Source organism: Phascolarctos cinereus, unplaced genomic scaffold (assembly GCF_003287225.1).
Source record: "Phascolarctos cinereus isolate Bilbo 61053 unplaced genomic scaffold, phaCin_HiC Scaffold_2;HRSCAF=192, whole genome shotgun sequence".
NCBI lineage: Eukaryota > Metazoa > Chordata > Mammalia > Diprotodontia > Phascolarctidae > Phascolarctos > Phascolarctos cinereus.
In genome coordinates, this window is record NW_027555625.1 from 398,409,937 (window position 1) to 398,428,470 (window position 18,534).

At 35.6% G+C, this 18,534-nt stretch overlaps 1 pseudogene; it reads right to left on the reverse strand.

Annotated features, from left to right (window-relative positions):
- Positions 1-3,608: 3,608 nt before the first annotated feature.
- Positions 3,609-16,513, reverse strand: LOC110212346 (ribonuclease H1 pseudogene; annotated as a pseudogene).
- Positions 16,514-18,534: the final 2,021 nt, after the last annotated feature.

Genomic DNA, 18,534 nt, shown 5'->3' on the forward strand with positions numbered 1-18,534 from the left:
CAGCTATGATGTAATGACCTAAAGTATTACTCAGTATTATGGAATGTTCTAAAACTACTCCATGTTCAAAAAGATGGATTTCATACTGATGAATTATCAGAATCATCCTATTCAGATGATATTGAATCTCTTTTCTAATCCTTTTTTTTTTGAGAACTAAAACACTAAGAATTACAAATCTCAGTTAAATTCATAATAATTCAAAAGAGATTATCTTAAACACCCATACTTGAAAAAATAAACAAAGTAGATGAAAATGCATATTATCCAGATTATGACATGCAACTGGCAAGGCAGCCCATTGATTTAATTCATCTACATATATAATTTGGACAGTGACTGCAGATGGACAAAAATCTCACCCAGAACTGACTCATACAGTGGATCCAGTTGGATCACATTTGGGGAATGCATACTACTTGCAGTAATTCGAAGTTACCTGCTCTCCTAAAGGCCCAGGACTCGATAACCAAGCTGTTCTTCACTTGCTTTATTACTGGAGTTGTGGCTTCTCAAATTCTCAAAACAATCATCTCTGAAGGGAATAAAATGGGCTTACAGAATGATAGTAGCTGACATGTACATAGTACTTTTAAAAATTACAAATTACTTTCATGGCATTATCACATTTAATCATTTCAACCATCATATGACTTACACATGACAACAATTTTTATCTTCAATGGATAGCTGAGGAAATTGAAGTTCAAGTTGAAGGATTTATCCAAGATCACACAATTATTGCCACATGTAATTGCCACATGGCACAACAATATATTATTAACTGATATCCATGTAGTCAATATTGAAGTTTTCTTCAAAGATATGTGGATTAGAAGAAAAGGTAGACTGATCATGCATTTAGAACAAGAGGCAATGGATAGCCCTACTGCTTTGTGCATTTCTTTAATAGGATTGAAAGACCAAAAGATTTCCAGAAAATAAGGTGGATTTATATGGAAGATGTATTTAAAAATATGGATGAGAATCACACAGGATGAGATGGCACTGGGGGGGGTGGTTTAATATCAACTAGTGGAAGGAGTACATACATTACTGAGATTACATATCAACCCAATAAATCATTAAATTTGATTCCTACTGGAAGATCAACATTTAAGCAGCAGACTGGAGAATTAATATTATGTGTGTGAGTAGAGGGAGGAGGGGGAAGATTAGTGTCTGTTTTTTTAAAGTCTTTCATTTTTTTGTGAGAAAATTGTATTTTTATTTTTCCACTTAACAGAATTCTTTTCCAATGACATGCAAAGATAATTTACGACATCCATTTTCATAAGATTTTGCATTCCAAATTTCCCCCCTCCCTATTTTCCTTTCCTCTCCCCAAGACAACAAGCAATTTTTATATATGTACAATCATGTTAAATATATTTACATATTGGTCATATTGTAAAAGAAGAATCAGAAAGAAAGGAAAGAATGACAAGAGAGAGACAAAAAAAGTGAAAATAGTTTGCTTCGATTTTCATTCCAGACTCTATGGTCTTTTCTCTGGATGTGGATACCATTTTCCATCATGAGTATTTCAGGATTGTCTTGGATAATTGTATTGCTGAGAACGGCTAAGTCTATCACAATTGGTCATTGAACAGTTTACAGTGTACAATATTCTCCTAGTTCTGCTCATTTCACTAAATATCATTTCATATAAGTCTTTTCAGGGTTTTCTGTAATTTACCTGCTATCATTTCTTATCGAACAATAGTATTCCTTTCCATTCATATACTACAACTCGTTCAGCCATTCTCCAGTTGATAGGCATCCCCTCAATTTCCAATTCTTTGCTACCACAAAAATAGTTGCTATAAATATTTTTGTACATGTGGGTCCTTTTCCCTTTATTGTTTTCTTGTTGGGATACAGACCTAGTAGTGTTATTGCTGGATCAAAGGGTATTCACAGTTTGATTTCCCTTTGGGCATAGTTCCAAATTGCTCCATAGAATGGGTGAATCAGTTCACAACTCCACCATTAGTGTTCCAATTTTCCCATATCTTCTCCAATATTTATCATTTTCCTTTTCTGTTATATTAGCCAATCTGATAGCTATGAGATGGCACCTCAGAGTTATTTTAATTTGCATTTCTCTAAACAATAGTGATTTAGAACATTTTTATATGACTATAGAAAGCTTTAATTTCTTCATCTGAAAACTCCCTGTTCATATCCTTTGACCATTCATCAACTGGGGAATGATTTGTATTCTTATAAATTTGACTTAGTTCTCTATATATTTGAAAATGAAGCCAATATCAGAAACACTGCCTATAAAAATTGTTTCCCAGCTTTCTGCTTTTGTTCTAATCTTGGTTGCATTGGTTTTGTTTATGTAAAACCTTTTTAATATGATGTAATCAAAATTATTCACTTTGCATTTTGTAATGTTCTCTACCTCTTGTTTGGTCACACATTTTCCCCTTCTCCATGAATCTGACAGGTAAAATATCCATTGATCTCCCAATCTGCTTATGGTATCACCCTTTATGTACCCATTTTGTACCCATTTTGACTTTATCTTAGTATACGGTGTGACATGTTAGTCTATGCCAATTTCTGCCATACCATTTTCTAGTTTTCCCAGCAGGTTATGTAAAATACTGAGTTCTTATTCCAGAAACTGGAGACTGTGGGTTTATCAAGCACTAGTATTACTATAGTAACTTACTATTGTGTCTTATGTACCTAATCCATCCCACTGATCAATAACTATTTCTTAGCCAGTACCAAATAGTTTTGATGATTGCTGATTTATAATATAGTTTTCGATCTGGTACAGTTAGATCACTTTCCTTTGCATTTAATTTTTCATTAATCCCCATGAAATTCTTGACCTTTTCTTCTTCTAGATGATTTTTTTCTTAGTTTTATCAAATAATTTTTTGATACTTTGATGGGTATGGTACTGAATAAGTAAATTAATTTAGGTAGAATTGTTGTTCTTATTATTTTAGCTCAGTCTACCTATAAGCAATTGATATTTTTCAAATTATTAAGATATGACTTTATTTGTGTGAAAAGTATTTTGTAATTGTGTTCCTGTAGGTCCTGGGCTTATTTCGGCAGGCAGACTCCCAAATATTTTATATTGTCTAGAGTTATTTTAAATGGAGTTTATCTCTTGCTGCTGGGCTTTATTGATTATGTATAGAAATCCTGATCATTTATGTGGGTTTATTTTTATCCTGCAGCTTTCCTAAAGTTGTTAATTGTTTCAAGTAATATTGTATTTGATTCTCTATTATTCTCTAAGTACAAAGAGTCATAGCTTTGTTTCTTCTTTGCCTATTTTATTCCTTCAATTTCTTTTTCTTCTTTTATTTATAAAGCAAACATTTCTAGTACAATATTGAATTGTTGTGGTGACAACGGGCATCCTTGATTCATACCTGATCTTACTGGGAAAGCTTCTAGCTTATCCAGATTATATGTAATGCTTGCTGATGGTTGTAGATAAATACTGATTATCACTTATTTTTTCAGGTTAAAGTTTAGGGTAGTTAAATATACTGAACCGTACTTCAACAGAAAACTACACAGTCTTTCTGATTAAACAAGAATGTTCCCAAGTCCACCTGCAATAGTTTGTTTCATAGGCAAATTTTCACACAAATAATGACTAAAGAGCACTTGGTTTTCTTTTTAACTAGATTATAAAAATTATGCTGTGTTGATTCTTGAGATTTTTTAGCTCCTTCTCTTGCTAATCTATCAGCTTCTTCATTGCCTGCAAACCCTGAATGACCAGGAACTTGCACCCATTTAATATCTATCTATGAATAAGTGTATCAAGCTTAACAAAGTCTTCTTCTTTGTTAATGACCTCTTCTCCTGTGCTTGTTTTCCAGCCATTTTTCTTCCAGTTTTTAACCCAATTCATTATACCATTTATAGTAAACATACTATCTGTGTAGAGAACCACCTTACTGATATTTTGATTCTTGGCTTCTTCCATCGCTTTACAGGCAGCATGTATTTCTGCTCTTTGGTTCGTCTGTCACCCAGGAAGTCTATCACCTACATTTATTTAGGGGATGGTCTGGCCCCCAATAAACACCAGTGACTGCTTGTGCTTTCCTCCTCCCGTTACTGGAGCAGCAGTCATCTCTATAAACCACAGCTGCATCTCTCATGTAAGAAAATGTATCTTTGCTCAGTGAAGGTACTGAGTCTGTATTTCTAAGTTTTGAGCAAAGCTCTTCCTCTTTTATCTGATGACTCACAGGGTCTCGTGTGGTTTCACTTTGGGGTCTTCTGTGCCACTTTTCTTTTTCTGTCGGACGATCAGGGTCTGCAGTATTTCGGACAAGGGCCCAAGCCTCATCCTCACTAGCAAATGTCTTGAACCTGGCAGCAGGAAATCGGTTCACTTGTGCTTCACATTTACTCCAGGTGGGGAACACGCCAGTCTTGCGGCCTCTTTTCACGGTGCAGAACATGCCGGCGCTGAGACGACGGCGGAGGCGGAAGGCACCCGCGACAACTATGGGGACAGCGGCCCAGAGCCTCCTCGTGGCCCGCGCTGCGGTATAGTGGCCTCAGGGAGAACGCTCCCCGCGCCCAGGGCAGGAGGGGACGCGGGGCCAGGCTTCCGCGCAAGCGGCAGCCTTGAAGTTCTCTGAGCCGAGGCTCGGGCCACATGCCCAGTCCCACCATAGCCCGCCGGAGTCTGGCTTCCCTGATGATCGTTTTAAGGAATGAACGCTCTCGTTATTCCTATGCTCTCTAGTGTTTTTAATAGGAGTAAGTGTTGTATTTTGTCAAAAGCCTTTTCTGCATATATTGAAATAATCATATGATTTCTGTTGGTTTTGTTTGTTAGTTTTCTGATTGATAATGGTTAATGATGCTGATAGTTTTCCTAATATTGAACCATCCCTACATTCCTGGTAGAAATCCAACCTGCTGTAATTAATCTCTTTGCTAATATTTTATTTAAATTTTTGCATCAATTTCAATTAGTCCAATAATTCTTAAATTATCTCTCCTGGATCTGTTTTCCAGGTCAGTTGTTTTTCCAGTGAGGTATTTTACATTTCTTCTATTTTTTTTTAATTCTTTTAATTTTGTTTGATTCTTGATGTCTCATGGACTCATTAGCTTCCACTTGCCTAATCCTAATTTTTAAGGATTTATTTTCTTCAGTTAGCTTTTGTGTCTCCTCTTACCTTTTGGCCAATTCTACTTTTTAAGGAGTTGTTTTTTCGTTGTACCTTTTTTGTCCATTGGCCAATTGTATTTTTGAAGGAATTGTTTTCCTTAGCCAATTTTTACACTTCCTTTTCCAAGCTGTTGACTCTTTCTTGCATAACTCTCTTTTCACGATTTTCCTTCTACTTCTCTTATTTTTTTTTAAATCCTTTTTGAGCAATGCCAAGTAGGCTTTTTGGGTTTGAGACCAATTCATATTTTTCTTTGAGCCTTACTATGTAGGCATTTGAAATTGTTCTCTCCTGAGTTTGTGTTTTGACCCTCCCTGTTACCACAATAGCATTCTATGGCCAGCCTTCTTTTCTGTTTTTTCTTCTCTCTCTCTCTCTCTCTCTCTCTCTCTCTCTCTCTCTCTCTCTCTCTCTCTCTCTCTCTCTCTCTCTCTCTTTAACTACTTTCTTTAGTCTCTTTTGACACTTTAAAAATTGATCTCTGCTTCTAGATTGCAGGGGGCACTGTCTCAAACTTCTTGCACTGGGGCCAGGGGCCTGGTTGCTGGATTTCTGTGCTGTGCCTACTGCACTCAGGAGGCCTTACAAAGTTATGCCTCTAGTGCCACAGTTAGCAGTTTGGCTTCTATGCTTGGAATGGAGACCTCACAGCTGGCTTACTGTGCCCCTAGCCTGCTGAGCCAGGACTGAGGGGCCTCTGTTGCTGATCTGTGCTGTGGCTAAGAGCATTCTGCTGGCTTTCACAGGCATTGTCTGCACTGGGCTACACTCCCCTTTTACCCAAGTGAGACAGACTTTTCTTGAAGTCCTTCCAAGTTATCATAAGCTGGAAAATTGTTTCACTCCATCTTTTTGTAGGTTCTATCACTCCAGAATTCATTTGGAGACTTGATTTAATGTTGTCTCTGAGGGAAACTGGGGAAAGTTCAGGCAACTTCCTGGTTCTTCTCCACCATCTTGGCTCCACCCCTCTGCTGCAGTTCTTAATGTAGGACTCTTATTTCATAATACTTTAGAATCCTGAATTTCCAGCCAGAGGACCTAGTTTTGAATTCCATCTCTGTTGCTTCTTTTCAGTATGACTTTAGTCATAAGTTACTTAACTTCTCTGGGCCTCAGTTTCTCCATCTGCAAAATTATGGGGTAGGAATAGATGGTCCCTTAGGTCCCTTTCAGCTGCAGATTTATGAATTTATAATTTATATTTCAGAGACAACTGCCTCATTCATAAAATGTAGATAATATATTACCATTCCTTAATCCAAGTTTATTATAAGAATTAAGTTAAATAATTGATGTGGAAGTCATTTGAAAATGGTAAGGCATTATAAAAATATATTATGATAGAGCAAAAAAAAAGTGAGGCAAGGGCTAATATTTTAAGTATTTCTTATGGTAGGGGAAGGGGGAAAAGTGTTTACATTGCATGTACTATGTTCCATGTATGTATTTTTTACAAATTTTTTCTCATTTCCTCACAGCAATGATGGCATGTAGGTATTATTATAGTCCCCATTTTATAGATCAGGAAATGGAGACAAACAGAGGTGTAGTGCTTTGTCCAAAGTTACAGAACTAGTGAGTGTCTGAGGCCAGATTAATACTTAGATCTTCCTGACTCCTGCCCTGGAGCTCACTCCACTGAGCCTCCATCTGCCTTTAACGCTTTGTATTTGATAGATGAGTAATTAAATTTTGTCAAATTCATTTGAATGATCTGAAATACAGCCTACTTTCCCAATTCTCCCCTCCTTTCCCCAATATTAAGAAAAGGCATATTTTAGAAGGAAAGAATAACCATCTACATTTGCCTACATTTCATAAGAATTAAAATCTATCTATCTATCTATCTATCTATCTATCTATCTATCTATCTATCTATCTATCTATCTATCTATCTATCTTGCCAAGGTCTTCAGACAGCTACAGACAACTAAATGCAACAAAACAAAATAAAACAACAAAAAATATAAAACAAACAACTGCAACATATAGATAAACATGTAGATGAATATTTACTTGCTTGTGTAAACCTAAAATATGCAACAACATTTAAGTTAGACTGATCTTGTCATCAAATATATAAATGTAGTTTATACCAAAAATGTATTTATATATTACATAGCCAACTAAATTTTTGTCAAAGCATTAATTATTATTTTACTTACATTACTTATATGATTATAAAGGTTCAGGAGAAAGTTTCCAAATGCTTACAAATCTGCATTCACAAGGTTAACAAGACTGCTAAGATAAAATAAGATCTCCTTTTTAGCATACAAGAGTGTTTCTTTTGCCTTCTTTGTACTTAAATAAAAGGGCAAAGATGGAATTGCAAATGGGTATAAGCAGGGCAGTACTGGTAAATATTTATCACCTGGCTCTCCAGAAAAAAAAAATGACATACTTTTAAAAAGACATACTTTAAGTTTAATCTGCATTATTAACATTTTCTCTATCACTTTCTTATGTCTAGTCAATCAACAAAATAAATCAAGCCCTGATTTACAGCCTTCCCAATTTCTGAGAAACAAATATTGACACCGAAAATTTAACATCTGACTTCAGCATACCCCTGAGTATATCCAAAACAATAACTATGAAAGGGTCAGTGCTGCTTAATCAGAATACCCACAAGGTAGAAATGTTCTTCCTTGGGAGGAACCATTTTCACATTTGTGTTTTTCCTCATGGTCCTTGACAGATTCATACTAATGACTTGCAGATTGTTAGCCCTTTCTCTCCCCAAGCTTCATGTCAGTGACCCTCTCTTAAGACTCTTTCCCCTCAGCTCTCCCAGGATCAAATTCCAGACTACCCCCTCAATTAGAACATTTGGTCTAACTGTCTGTGATGCTAGTCTCCTCATCCCCACCTCTAGTCTTATTCCTAGCACCACCTTTCACCCCTTCTCCAGTGGCAAAATGAACATTTTGCCAACAGGATTGTTTCTTTTGTATTTCTTTACAAGTCCTTCTCTTGTTTTCTCCATCCCTGCCTAATCATGATATAGAGCTTATTATAAAATCTCAGAGGGAAATCACAGCATGCCTAATAAACCCATACCTAAACGAGAATTCCATCTACAATATTGCCAAGAGAAGGGCATCCAATACATCAATCACAGAATTCCTACTCTAAGCCAGACACTGTTCTAGATGCTGAAGAAAGAAAGATAATCAATCAATATGGATTTATTAAGCACTTACTAGATGTCAACCATTGTTTTAAATCCTGGGGATTCATAGGCAAATGAGCCCTTAGAGGCTCATTCAAGAAATTTATGTGCCCCTGCCTTTCAAGGGGCATATTCTAATGAAGACACAATATGCACAAAAACACCACCACCAAAAAAAATAACAACAACAAGAACCACAAAAACATACACATGAGATGTATACAGTGTAAGTGAAAGGAGTTCTCAGTGGGGAGGCATTAGCAACAGGGTTGGGATAAGAGAAAGGCCTCCCTCCTGAAGAAGGTAGGATTTGAGCTGCATTGAGAGTGAACCTGTGACAATTCATTCTTCTTTGTGATAAATCTAAACATTTAAGGAAACTTTTTTTTATCTCAAGTTTAAATATGCTTCCTTGTCTGTCCCACCCATCATTTTAGTTCTACTCTTTGTGGCTAAGTGAAACAAGTCTCATCCCTATTCTAGATGACAACACTTCACTTACCGTAAGATATATATCATTCTCACTGTATCACTTTATTTTCACTAACCCTCATGAGAAAGAGAATTAGATTTAGATTAAGTGAACTCTGTTTCAAATACCCAGTATTTGTGTGACCTTTGGTAAATCACTAATCCTGCTCACCTACTTTTTAGTAATATTTTGCAAATCTGGTATATCACATCCTTTAAAAAAGAAAAAAGACAAACCAACCAACCCTCAATTGACCCTGGTGACCCTACACATTATGTTTTTGTTCAGTCATTTTGATCTCAGTCTGACTCTTCATGATCCCTTTGGAGTTTCCTTAGCAAAGATACTGGAGTGGCTTGCCATTTCCTTCTCCAGCTCATTTTACAGATGAGGAAATTGAGGCAAACAGGGTTAAATGACTTGCCCAGGGTCACATAGCTATTAAACATCTGAGAGGCTGTATTTAAACTCAGAAAGGAGAGTCTTCCGGATTCTAGGCCTAGCATTCTATTCACTGCACCATCTACCTGACACATCATGCTGTCTCACATTTCTCCTTTCACTGCCATACTTCTAGAAAGCATCCTTTATACCCATTGCCTTTACCTTCTCACCACCCAGTAGCTTCTCCTTTCTTTGAAATCTGGCTTCTGAGCCTACCACTTGACCAAAGCCATTCTCATCTAGGTTACCAATGATCCTTATTTTGCAAAATCTAAAACTAGCCTCTACATCCTCATCCTCCCTGACCTAGCTGCCATTTTCTATTTCCTCAACAATGGTGGGACACAATGGGCAGATTATTCAATCATTTCATTCCACTCTAGTTAACTCTGATATCCTATCAGAGAAGAATCCCTACATTGAGTCAAGCAATCAGAGGTAGGATTTATGTGTGAATCAGGCTTAGACATCTTTATGGAATAAATCTATGACATGAAATATCTTGTATCATTTTTTATCTCATTTTTTTTTCAGTTATGATAGTGTTTTCCTAAAGGGAAGAACTGTAATTCAATCATTTCAGTAGTGCAACTCTCTATAACTCCATTCAGAGTGTTCTTGGCACAGATACTGGGGTGCTTTGCCATTTTCTTCTCCAGCACATTTTATAGATGAGGAACTGAGGAAAAAACATTAAGTGACTTGCCCAGGGTAAGCCAGATAATAAGAGTCTGAGGCCAGATTTGAACTCAGGAAGATGGGTCTTCCTGACTTCAGCCAACACTCTATCCACTATGCACCTAACTGTCCAAAAGGGAAGAATTACACTAGTGAAAATAAGGCTTAGTGAGTTGCCATGGGTAAGAAATATAAGATTCAAGATTAGAGATTTCCTTACTTAAAGTCCAGCACTCTTTGCACTTATAATCTGCCTTGTCCAGATTATAAACCTCCGCAAGGACAGAAATCATGTCTTTATTTTACTTTGCCAACAAATATTTTTGTGGATAGATAGATAATTCATTTATTAGGCACTCATAATATGCCTCCTACCACACAAATGTAAACAATGTGGTCTCTATTTACATTATAATGTGAGAAGGCAATGCATAAAGAGTACCTAGAAAGGAGTGTAGATACTTGGTTGAGATTGCTAGGAGGAAGATTAGATAACTGGGCCAGTTAAAGCAAAAGTTTATCTTTCAGATAACAGGAGTGGAGTCTAAATTTCCAGGGGGGATGGGAGGGAGCAGAAAATGGACATAATTACTAGGAGTAAAGGCAGAGGGAAATAGTATTAGCTCTGAAGTCCAAGGACCTGGGTTCAAAGCCTTCCTCCAACGTTTTACAATTTTTATGATCTTAAAGAAATCTTTTAACATTGATGGGCCTCCGTTTCTTCACCTGTAAAATGACTGGGTTGGATTAAGTGGCTTCTGAGGTCTATTCTGCACTAGATCTAGGAAATGATTTTCTTTTTTACAAAAATTCAGCTTAATAGTTAACTTTATTTATTAATTTTTCAGTGAACAAAACTATTCCCTTATTTTTCCAAAAAACAGATTTTTCTACTTTTGTAAACATTTTTTTTCCCTCAAAATGGTGCTCCTGAGTACCCCGGAACAAAATTAAAAAAATAAAATTCTGAAAATGCCTCTCCAAAGTTAAATCCAAAATCATATTACAAATCACCATACACAGGAAAAAATGTTTTTGATGCTCTGGGCATGCCCCAAATTCTATGTGCTTCACTTCATTTTCAATCAGTCACCTCCCAGGCCTCAGGAAAGTAGCAAGGTTATCTTTCATTCATGAGTTGACTTTGCAAAACCTGAAAATAAGGGGTACAAAAATCTTAAAGCACGAGGTACCATTTAGTATCCCTGGTAAATTGCCAGGAATCATCCTTGTGCTACCAGGTAGGGGGCTCAAAGACACCCAACACTCAAAGGCCAAGTGCTGCTTACCTTTTGCAATCTTTCTTTTTTAATATACTTTATTTGAACATTCATTTTTTAAAATTTTGAGTTCTAAATTCTCTTCTTCCCTCCAACCCTTTCCCAACCCATTGAGAGGACAAGCAATATGCTATCAATTATACATGTGAAGTCATGCAAAATATTTTCTATGAATTGATTTTCTGGTGGCTCCCTACTTATCTGAAAGAAGATTTATTTACATCACATTCAAATGGCACTGTAAAATTACAAAGCAATTTACAGGTATTATATCATAATGCTTCAACAGCTCTTTGAGGTATTTTAATCTACCTTTTGCAGATGAGGAAACTGATTCAGGGAAGCTAAGTAATTTGGCCAAGATTTTATTGTTGTTGTGGGTTTTTTTTTTATTCTTTGATTTGTTTCATTTTGTTTTTCCAAATAAGTGACCATAATGGGATATAAATCTATGTCTTTCCCACCTCTGAGTCCAACCCTTCCCACTATAGAATGGTGCCTTTCTGAAGAATCAGCCTATTTGACCTATCATTGCTAAGCGGTGATGTCTGATTAGGACTCCAACTTATTTACAACAAGAACCAAAAACACATGGTCACTAAAATCCCAGGTGTATTTTTAGTTCTAGATCAATCTACTACAGAAACCTATGTTACGGAATCTCAAAATTATATCATTGGGAAGGAGAGAAACATGGCTTCTTAAGGACAAGGCCAGCTGGTATTCAAAAATTGTCATTTTACAAGATGGAAAGTTTTTTTTGTATAGTTCTGGCAGCAAAGTATGTCTTTTTCTAAGGACTTACCTTTTTGTATGCTGAACACAGAAAGGCCCAGCAGCAGTTGACTAAAGCTTGGCAATTCGTCATGGATTCTTTGGCCATTATAGTCTATGAAATAAATAAAATCAGAATAGCCCTCTGTCCTGTGACGTTCTGTTCTATTCTTTAATGAAAATGGAAGAATGGTTGAAAAGGGAGCAGAGATTGCTAAAATATCACACAATTTTTAGACTGCTTATAAACTTTAGCAACTGTTGGCATTCTAAACGTGGGAGCCTTGTCCAGCAACCCAAAGGGGACTTTCCACTGGAGGAGGCATATCAATCTTGACATTTTCACTGTAAATAAAACAATAAGATTAAATGCACATTGCAGCTAAATAGAATGGCTCATAGGTTGAGGCCAATAAAGGAGATGGTCGAGTTGGTTTTATTGTATGTCCAGAGGCAACAAGAAACATCATTTAATGTGACTCTTGATTACTTCTTACAGAAATGTTCATGAAAAACATTTATAAAATGACAAAAATGAAAATAATTTAGTATATATGCCAGTATCTGTTACAGAGGATGAGGAGGTAGAGAAATTCCATGAAAAAAAAAACTGATAAAAACTCTTTAGATTAGGTCATTCAATGCTTTTTAACATCCAATGATTTCAATACAATTGTGGGGAAAATGAAGAGAAGAAAATATATATTTAAAAGCATGGTTCAGGAATAGGAAATGAGAAATACTAAGGGCTTGGAAACTTGGTAGCAAACTCCTGTCCAAGAACCACAAATATTTTCTTTTTAGTTTTTAAATTTTATTTTTATCTTCAGTTCTACATTATTTCCTTCTGTACAGTTCCTAACTCATTCATTGAGAAGGCAAGAAATATGATGCCCATTATAATATGAAGTCCTGCAAAACATATTTCAACATTAGCCATGTTCTGAAAGAAAAGCAAGAAAAATAAAAGAAGAAAAAATATTTAATCTGCACTCATAGTTCATCAGTTCTACCCTTGGAGGTGGATAGCATTTTACATCATGAGTCCTTTGGGGTTGTGATGGATCATTGCATTGATTGGTTGTTAAGTCTTTCACAGTTGAGTATCTCTGCAATACTGATAATATTGTGTAGATTTTTTTTCCTATTGTTTCTGTTCAATTTACTTTTTATCGGTTACAATGTCTTCCCAGGTTTTTTCTGAAACCATGCCCTTCATCATTTCTCATAGCACAATAACTATTCCACTATATTCATATACCACAGCTTATTAAGTCATTCCCCAATTGATGTCCATGCCCTCAATTTCCAACATCTCCACCACAAAAAAAAGAGCTGATACAAATATTTTTGTATATAGGGGTGCTCTTCCTTTTCCTTAATGTCCTTAGGGTATTATACTGGCCCATAGAATATGTAGTTTTATAGCCCTTTGGCCATAGTTCCAAATTTTGGTCCAAACTGAATAGTTAAATAAGTTCACAGTTCAGTTCCATCAACAGTGCATTACTTCAGATATTTTCTTAAATCCCCTCCATGATTTGTCATTTTCCTTTTCTTTCATTTAACCCATCTGATGGGTTTAAGGTAGCACCTCAGCATTGTTTTAAATTGCATTTCTCTAATTATTTGTGATTTAGAGCATTTTTCGTATTGTTATTGACAGCTTTGATTACTTTCTCTAAAACTATTTATCTCAATTGAGGAATGGTTTTTATTTTTTATAAATTTGATTCAGTTCTATACTCAGTATATATTTGAGATATGAAGTCTTTATCAGAGGAACTTGCTGCAATTTTTTCCAGTTTCTTGCTTTTCTTCTAATAATGGCTGCATTTGTTCTGTTTGTGCAAAAAAAAAATATGTAACCTAAATTATGCATTTAACTTCCTGTGAACCTTTCTGTCTCTTTCTTGGTCATGAACTCTTCCCCTATCCGTAGATCTGACACATCATTTTTTTTTTCATGCTGTAATAATTTGCTTTTGATATCACCCTTTATGTCTAAAATATATAAAATTTTGAGCTTATCTTGGTACACAGTATGAAATATTTGTCTATGCCTATTTTCTGCCAGATTATTTTCTAGAATAAGCTGCTACCTCCATATTTTTCTAATCAATATTGATTTAGATAATTTTATATAACTATAAATAGCCTTGATTTCTTCCTCTGAAAAGTGCCTATACATATCCTTCGGTAATTTGTCAATTGAGGAATTAATCTCATTTTTAAAATAAATTTGACATAGTACCTATATATTTGAGAAATAAGGCATTTATTGGAGAAACTTGACTTTTTTATATTACTTCATCATCTAGCATTTAGAAAAAAAGTCGTTTCCTTGATTATCTCTTTTAATTAGGTCTTTTTTTGATTTTCCTTTCTCTGAGCTCACGATTGCTACCATTGCCTTTATTATTTCAGCTGAAGCATAACAGATTCTGCTTCAGCCCTTTATTTTAACCTGGTGTGTGTTTCTGTTTCAGGTGTCTCTTGTAAACAACACATTGCTGCATTTTGGTTTTTAATTCATTCTGCTATCTGCTTCCATTTTATGGCTGAATTCATCCTACTCACATTCGTATTTTTGATCCACTAACTGTGTATTTTCCTCCATACTGTTTTCTTCTGTTTATCCTTTTCTCTTTTTATCCTGTCCCTCCTCAAAATTCTATTTTGCTTCTGATCTGGCTTCCTTAATCTATGCTCTTTTTAAACCCCCATCCATTCATTTATTCCTTCTCCTCTGATTACCCTACTGGGTAAGATAGATTTCTTTACCAAACTGAGCGTGTATGTATGTATGTATGTATGTATGTATGTATGTATGTATGTATGTGTGTGTATATATGTACATATACATAGACACTATTTTGTTTCTTCTTTCTGAACCAGTTCTGACAGTAGTGAGGTTTAAGTGTTGCCTGTCGCTACCCCATTTCCCCCTCCGATTTAAAGCTCTCCCTTTTGTTCCTCTTTTAAGTGAACTAATTTCCCCCCCATTCTTCCTCTCTCCTCCTTCTCCCAGTACATGCCTCTTTTTCACTCCTTCATATTTTTTGAGATCATCAAAACATTATGGATTCACATTCATGCCCTCTGTCTATTTAGACTCCTAAGTGCCCTATTGAGAATATAATTCTTAGCAGTTACATGTATTATCTTCCCACACAGAGGGATGGAAACACTTTTACCTTATTAAGTCCTTCATGATTTCACTTTCATGTTCACCTTTTTATGCTTCTCTTGATTCTTGTGTTTGAATGTCAACTTTTCTATTGCTCCCTCATCTTTTCATTAGGAATGCTTGAATGTTCTCTATTTCATTAAATATCCATTTTTCCCCTCAAGAGGATAATAATTTTGCTGGTTGTAATCCTATCTTTTTTGCATTCTGTAATATTCCTGGGAGTTTCCATCTGTGAAAGTTTTCAGCAGGTAACCGGTGATTTTTTTTTTATACTTTGCCCACGGGTTCTGTGATATCTGTGCAGTTTTGCTTTATAATATCTTGAAATATGATGTCTAAGCTCTTTTTTTATCATGGCTTTTAGGAAGTATAATAAATCCTAAATTATCTCTCCTCATCCTGTTTTCCCTATTTACTAGGTCAGCTGTTTTTCTGATGAGATATTTAACATTTTCTTCTATATTTTCCATCTTCTGACTATTTTATTGTTTCTTGATGTTTTGATGTCTCATGAATTCATTAGCTTCCCCTTGATCAAATCTAATTTTTAAAAAGTTATTTTCTTCATTGAAATTTTGTACCTCTTTTTCCACTTAGCCAAGTCAGATTTTTAAAGATTTATTTTCTTCAGTATTTTTGTGCCTCTTTTTCCAAGTTGTTAACTCTTTTTTCACATTTTTCTTGCGTTGCTCTCATTTCTTTTTTTTTCCAGTTTTTTCTTTACCACTATTATGAGATTTTTTTAAATGTTCCTTTTTTTTTTTTTTAGCTCTTTCCTTAGCTCCCCTGGTAATTCTTATTGGGTCTCTTACTAATCTGAATTTTCTTTTCTGACTTTGCTTGTAGATGTTTCCAAGTTATTTTTTTTTCTTCTGAGTTTGTATCTCAAACTCCCTTGTTATCAAAGTAGCATTTTGTGATCAGATTATTTTGTTGTTGTTTGCTCATTTTTCTGGTCTATTTCTCAATGGACTTTTATATTAGAGTTGGGCTCCTCTTACCTCTGGGGTTGGGCTGGGGAAATATAAGACTTTTTCTTCCAACATTTATGAACTTCTGGTTTCTCACCTAGGTTGTAAGTTTTCAGTGCTTCTATGATGGTGTGATCTAGGGAGATGCTTGGTTTTATGAGGTTTATTGAGGTATATTGAGGTATATGGGGTATTCAGGGAGGACTAGCACCTCTGGTGTGAGAGTCTACTGAGCCCTTTTCAGGGCTGCTGATATGGTTTTGATCACCATCTTTCACCCAGTTCTCACCTGTAGCTCCAAGTAGCTGTACCAAGTGCAGTTGCTACACCCCAGTAAAACCATCACAGTAGATGGGCCAAACCAGGTTGAGGGTAACTTACAAGCCTCAAAATCTACCCCAAGAATTTCAAAACTTAACATGGTGGAATGGACAGGTGAGAATGATTTATTCCAACTACCATGAAGGTGGCTGAAGCAGGTGCTGTGGAGTTCTTAGAGTTTGGTCAGACATTGAAGATGACAAAGTCATCACTGCATCCTGAGCTATTTCCAGTCATCTTTACTTTTGCCTTGCCACTGGATTTCGGTAACTCTAGAAGAGAGAATGAGTCTGATAACTTTATACAACTCTGCCTCACTTAAATCCAAATCATGTGCAAGTCAAGACATAACCTTGTGATGTCATTAGCCCTCAATGAAATGAAGGATGGATATTATCATGTTCTCCAATTCTCTCTCTCTCTCTCTCTCTCTCTCTCTCTCTCTCTCTCTCTCTCTCTCAATCTCTCTCTCCTGCATATATATGCAGAAGCAAATATAAACACATATGTGTACATGACATATATAAATACATATGCATATATATACATAGGTGTGTATATAATTACAAACTATTATATGTAAAGGTAAGGTCTGACAGAGCAAGATGGAGTAAAGGCAGGATAGAGGGGTTTTTCATAAATTGCCCTGTACTTGTAGATTAAAGACCTATAGGGAGAGAAGCAAGTCTTGTATTTGCCCTATTCCCCGCTGAAGCCAGCATGCTTGTTGACAGTTTCTTGGTTTGTTGGACTGTTCTGCACATGCAATTTTTCACTCTAATTCAGAGAAATAAAATCTGACACTGCTTCTACCCTAGTTGATTGCAGGAAATCAATAGAGTGGAGAAAATATTTGCTGATCTCAAAAAAAAAAATGGAATTATCTAAAATTGCAAGGAGTCCTTCACTGAGAGATATAAAATTGAGAATAAAAAATATTTAAAATGTTGTGTTTTTGCTAAAGAAATTAATTTTTAGAAAATGCCATCTGCCAAATTAGGATCACACAAAATTCAATGGAGATTAGAGGCATTTCTTTAGTATTGATTTATTTTATACGTACTTCCTTCACAGTACAATCAAGAAAAGTTTGAGCATGATCCAAAATAATTACATAAGCATGTGATTGCTCTAACTTTGTGACTAATAAGGATGATAACTTGATTTTTTTTTTATCAGTATGGGGGAGAAGAGGGTTAATTTTAAATAGAGAAAAAAGTAACATGATTACAGAATATACTAACAGAGCTACAAGGTATAAAACAAAGGAGGTATTGGTTTCATTTCATTCTGCCTAATCAGAATGCATTAACCCTTTGTTTAGCTTTGGGCACCATGTTTTGAGAAGGATAATGATGGTAAACTGCAGTATGAGACAAGAAGCTGGAAGGATTTGAAATATGCCACACAGAAGTCAATCGAGGGAATTGGGCATGTTTATCTGGAAAAGAGAAGAGCTGGAGGAGGAAGGTTGCAGTCCTTAATGGTTTTAATGGATTTCACATAGAAGATCTATTTTTATTTGCTCTAGAGAGAACTAGAAACAACACATTGAAAGTCATATAAAGTCAGATTTCAGTTTGTTGTAAATGATTTTAAAAAAATGACAAAAATTAGAAGTGTTCCAAAATTAATGAATAAGTACTGGTCATGCAAATACAAAAAATAATGTATCTTCTTCTTTTAAGGACCTTTCATTCTAATTGGAGGAGACAATACTTAGAGAGGAGTAGTAGCTAGAGAATGTAGTTTGTGTATGACAAGTCACAGGATTTTTTGTGTGTAACCATACAGCAACTGATTGTCATGCCATGAAGGTTTTCCTCTTATTACTATTCATACAGAAAGGAAAGGAAATCAAGATTTGAGTTAGGTTCAGAGTATGTGTTTGGCAGCAGGGCAGAAGACAAGATGTCTTAGTCAACTTTGGTTTCCTGGTATAATGTGTTGGATAGGACCAGAAAAACAAGTTACACTGGGACATAAAAATGCTTACTATTGGTAATATTAAACTAAAGTTTGGATGACCACTTGTTGGGAATA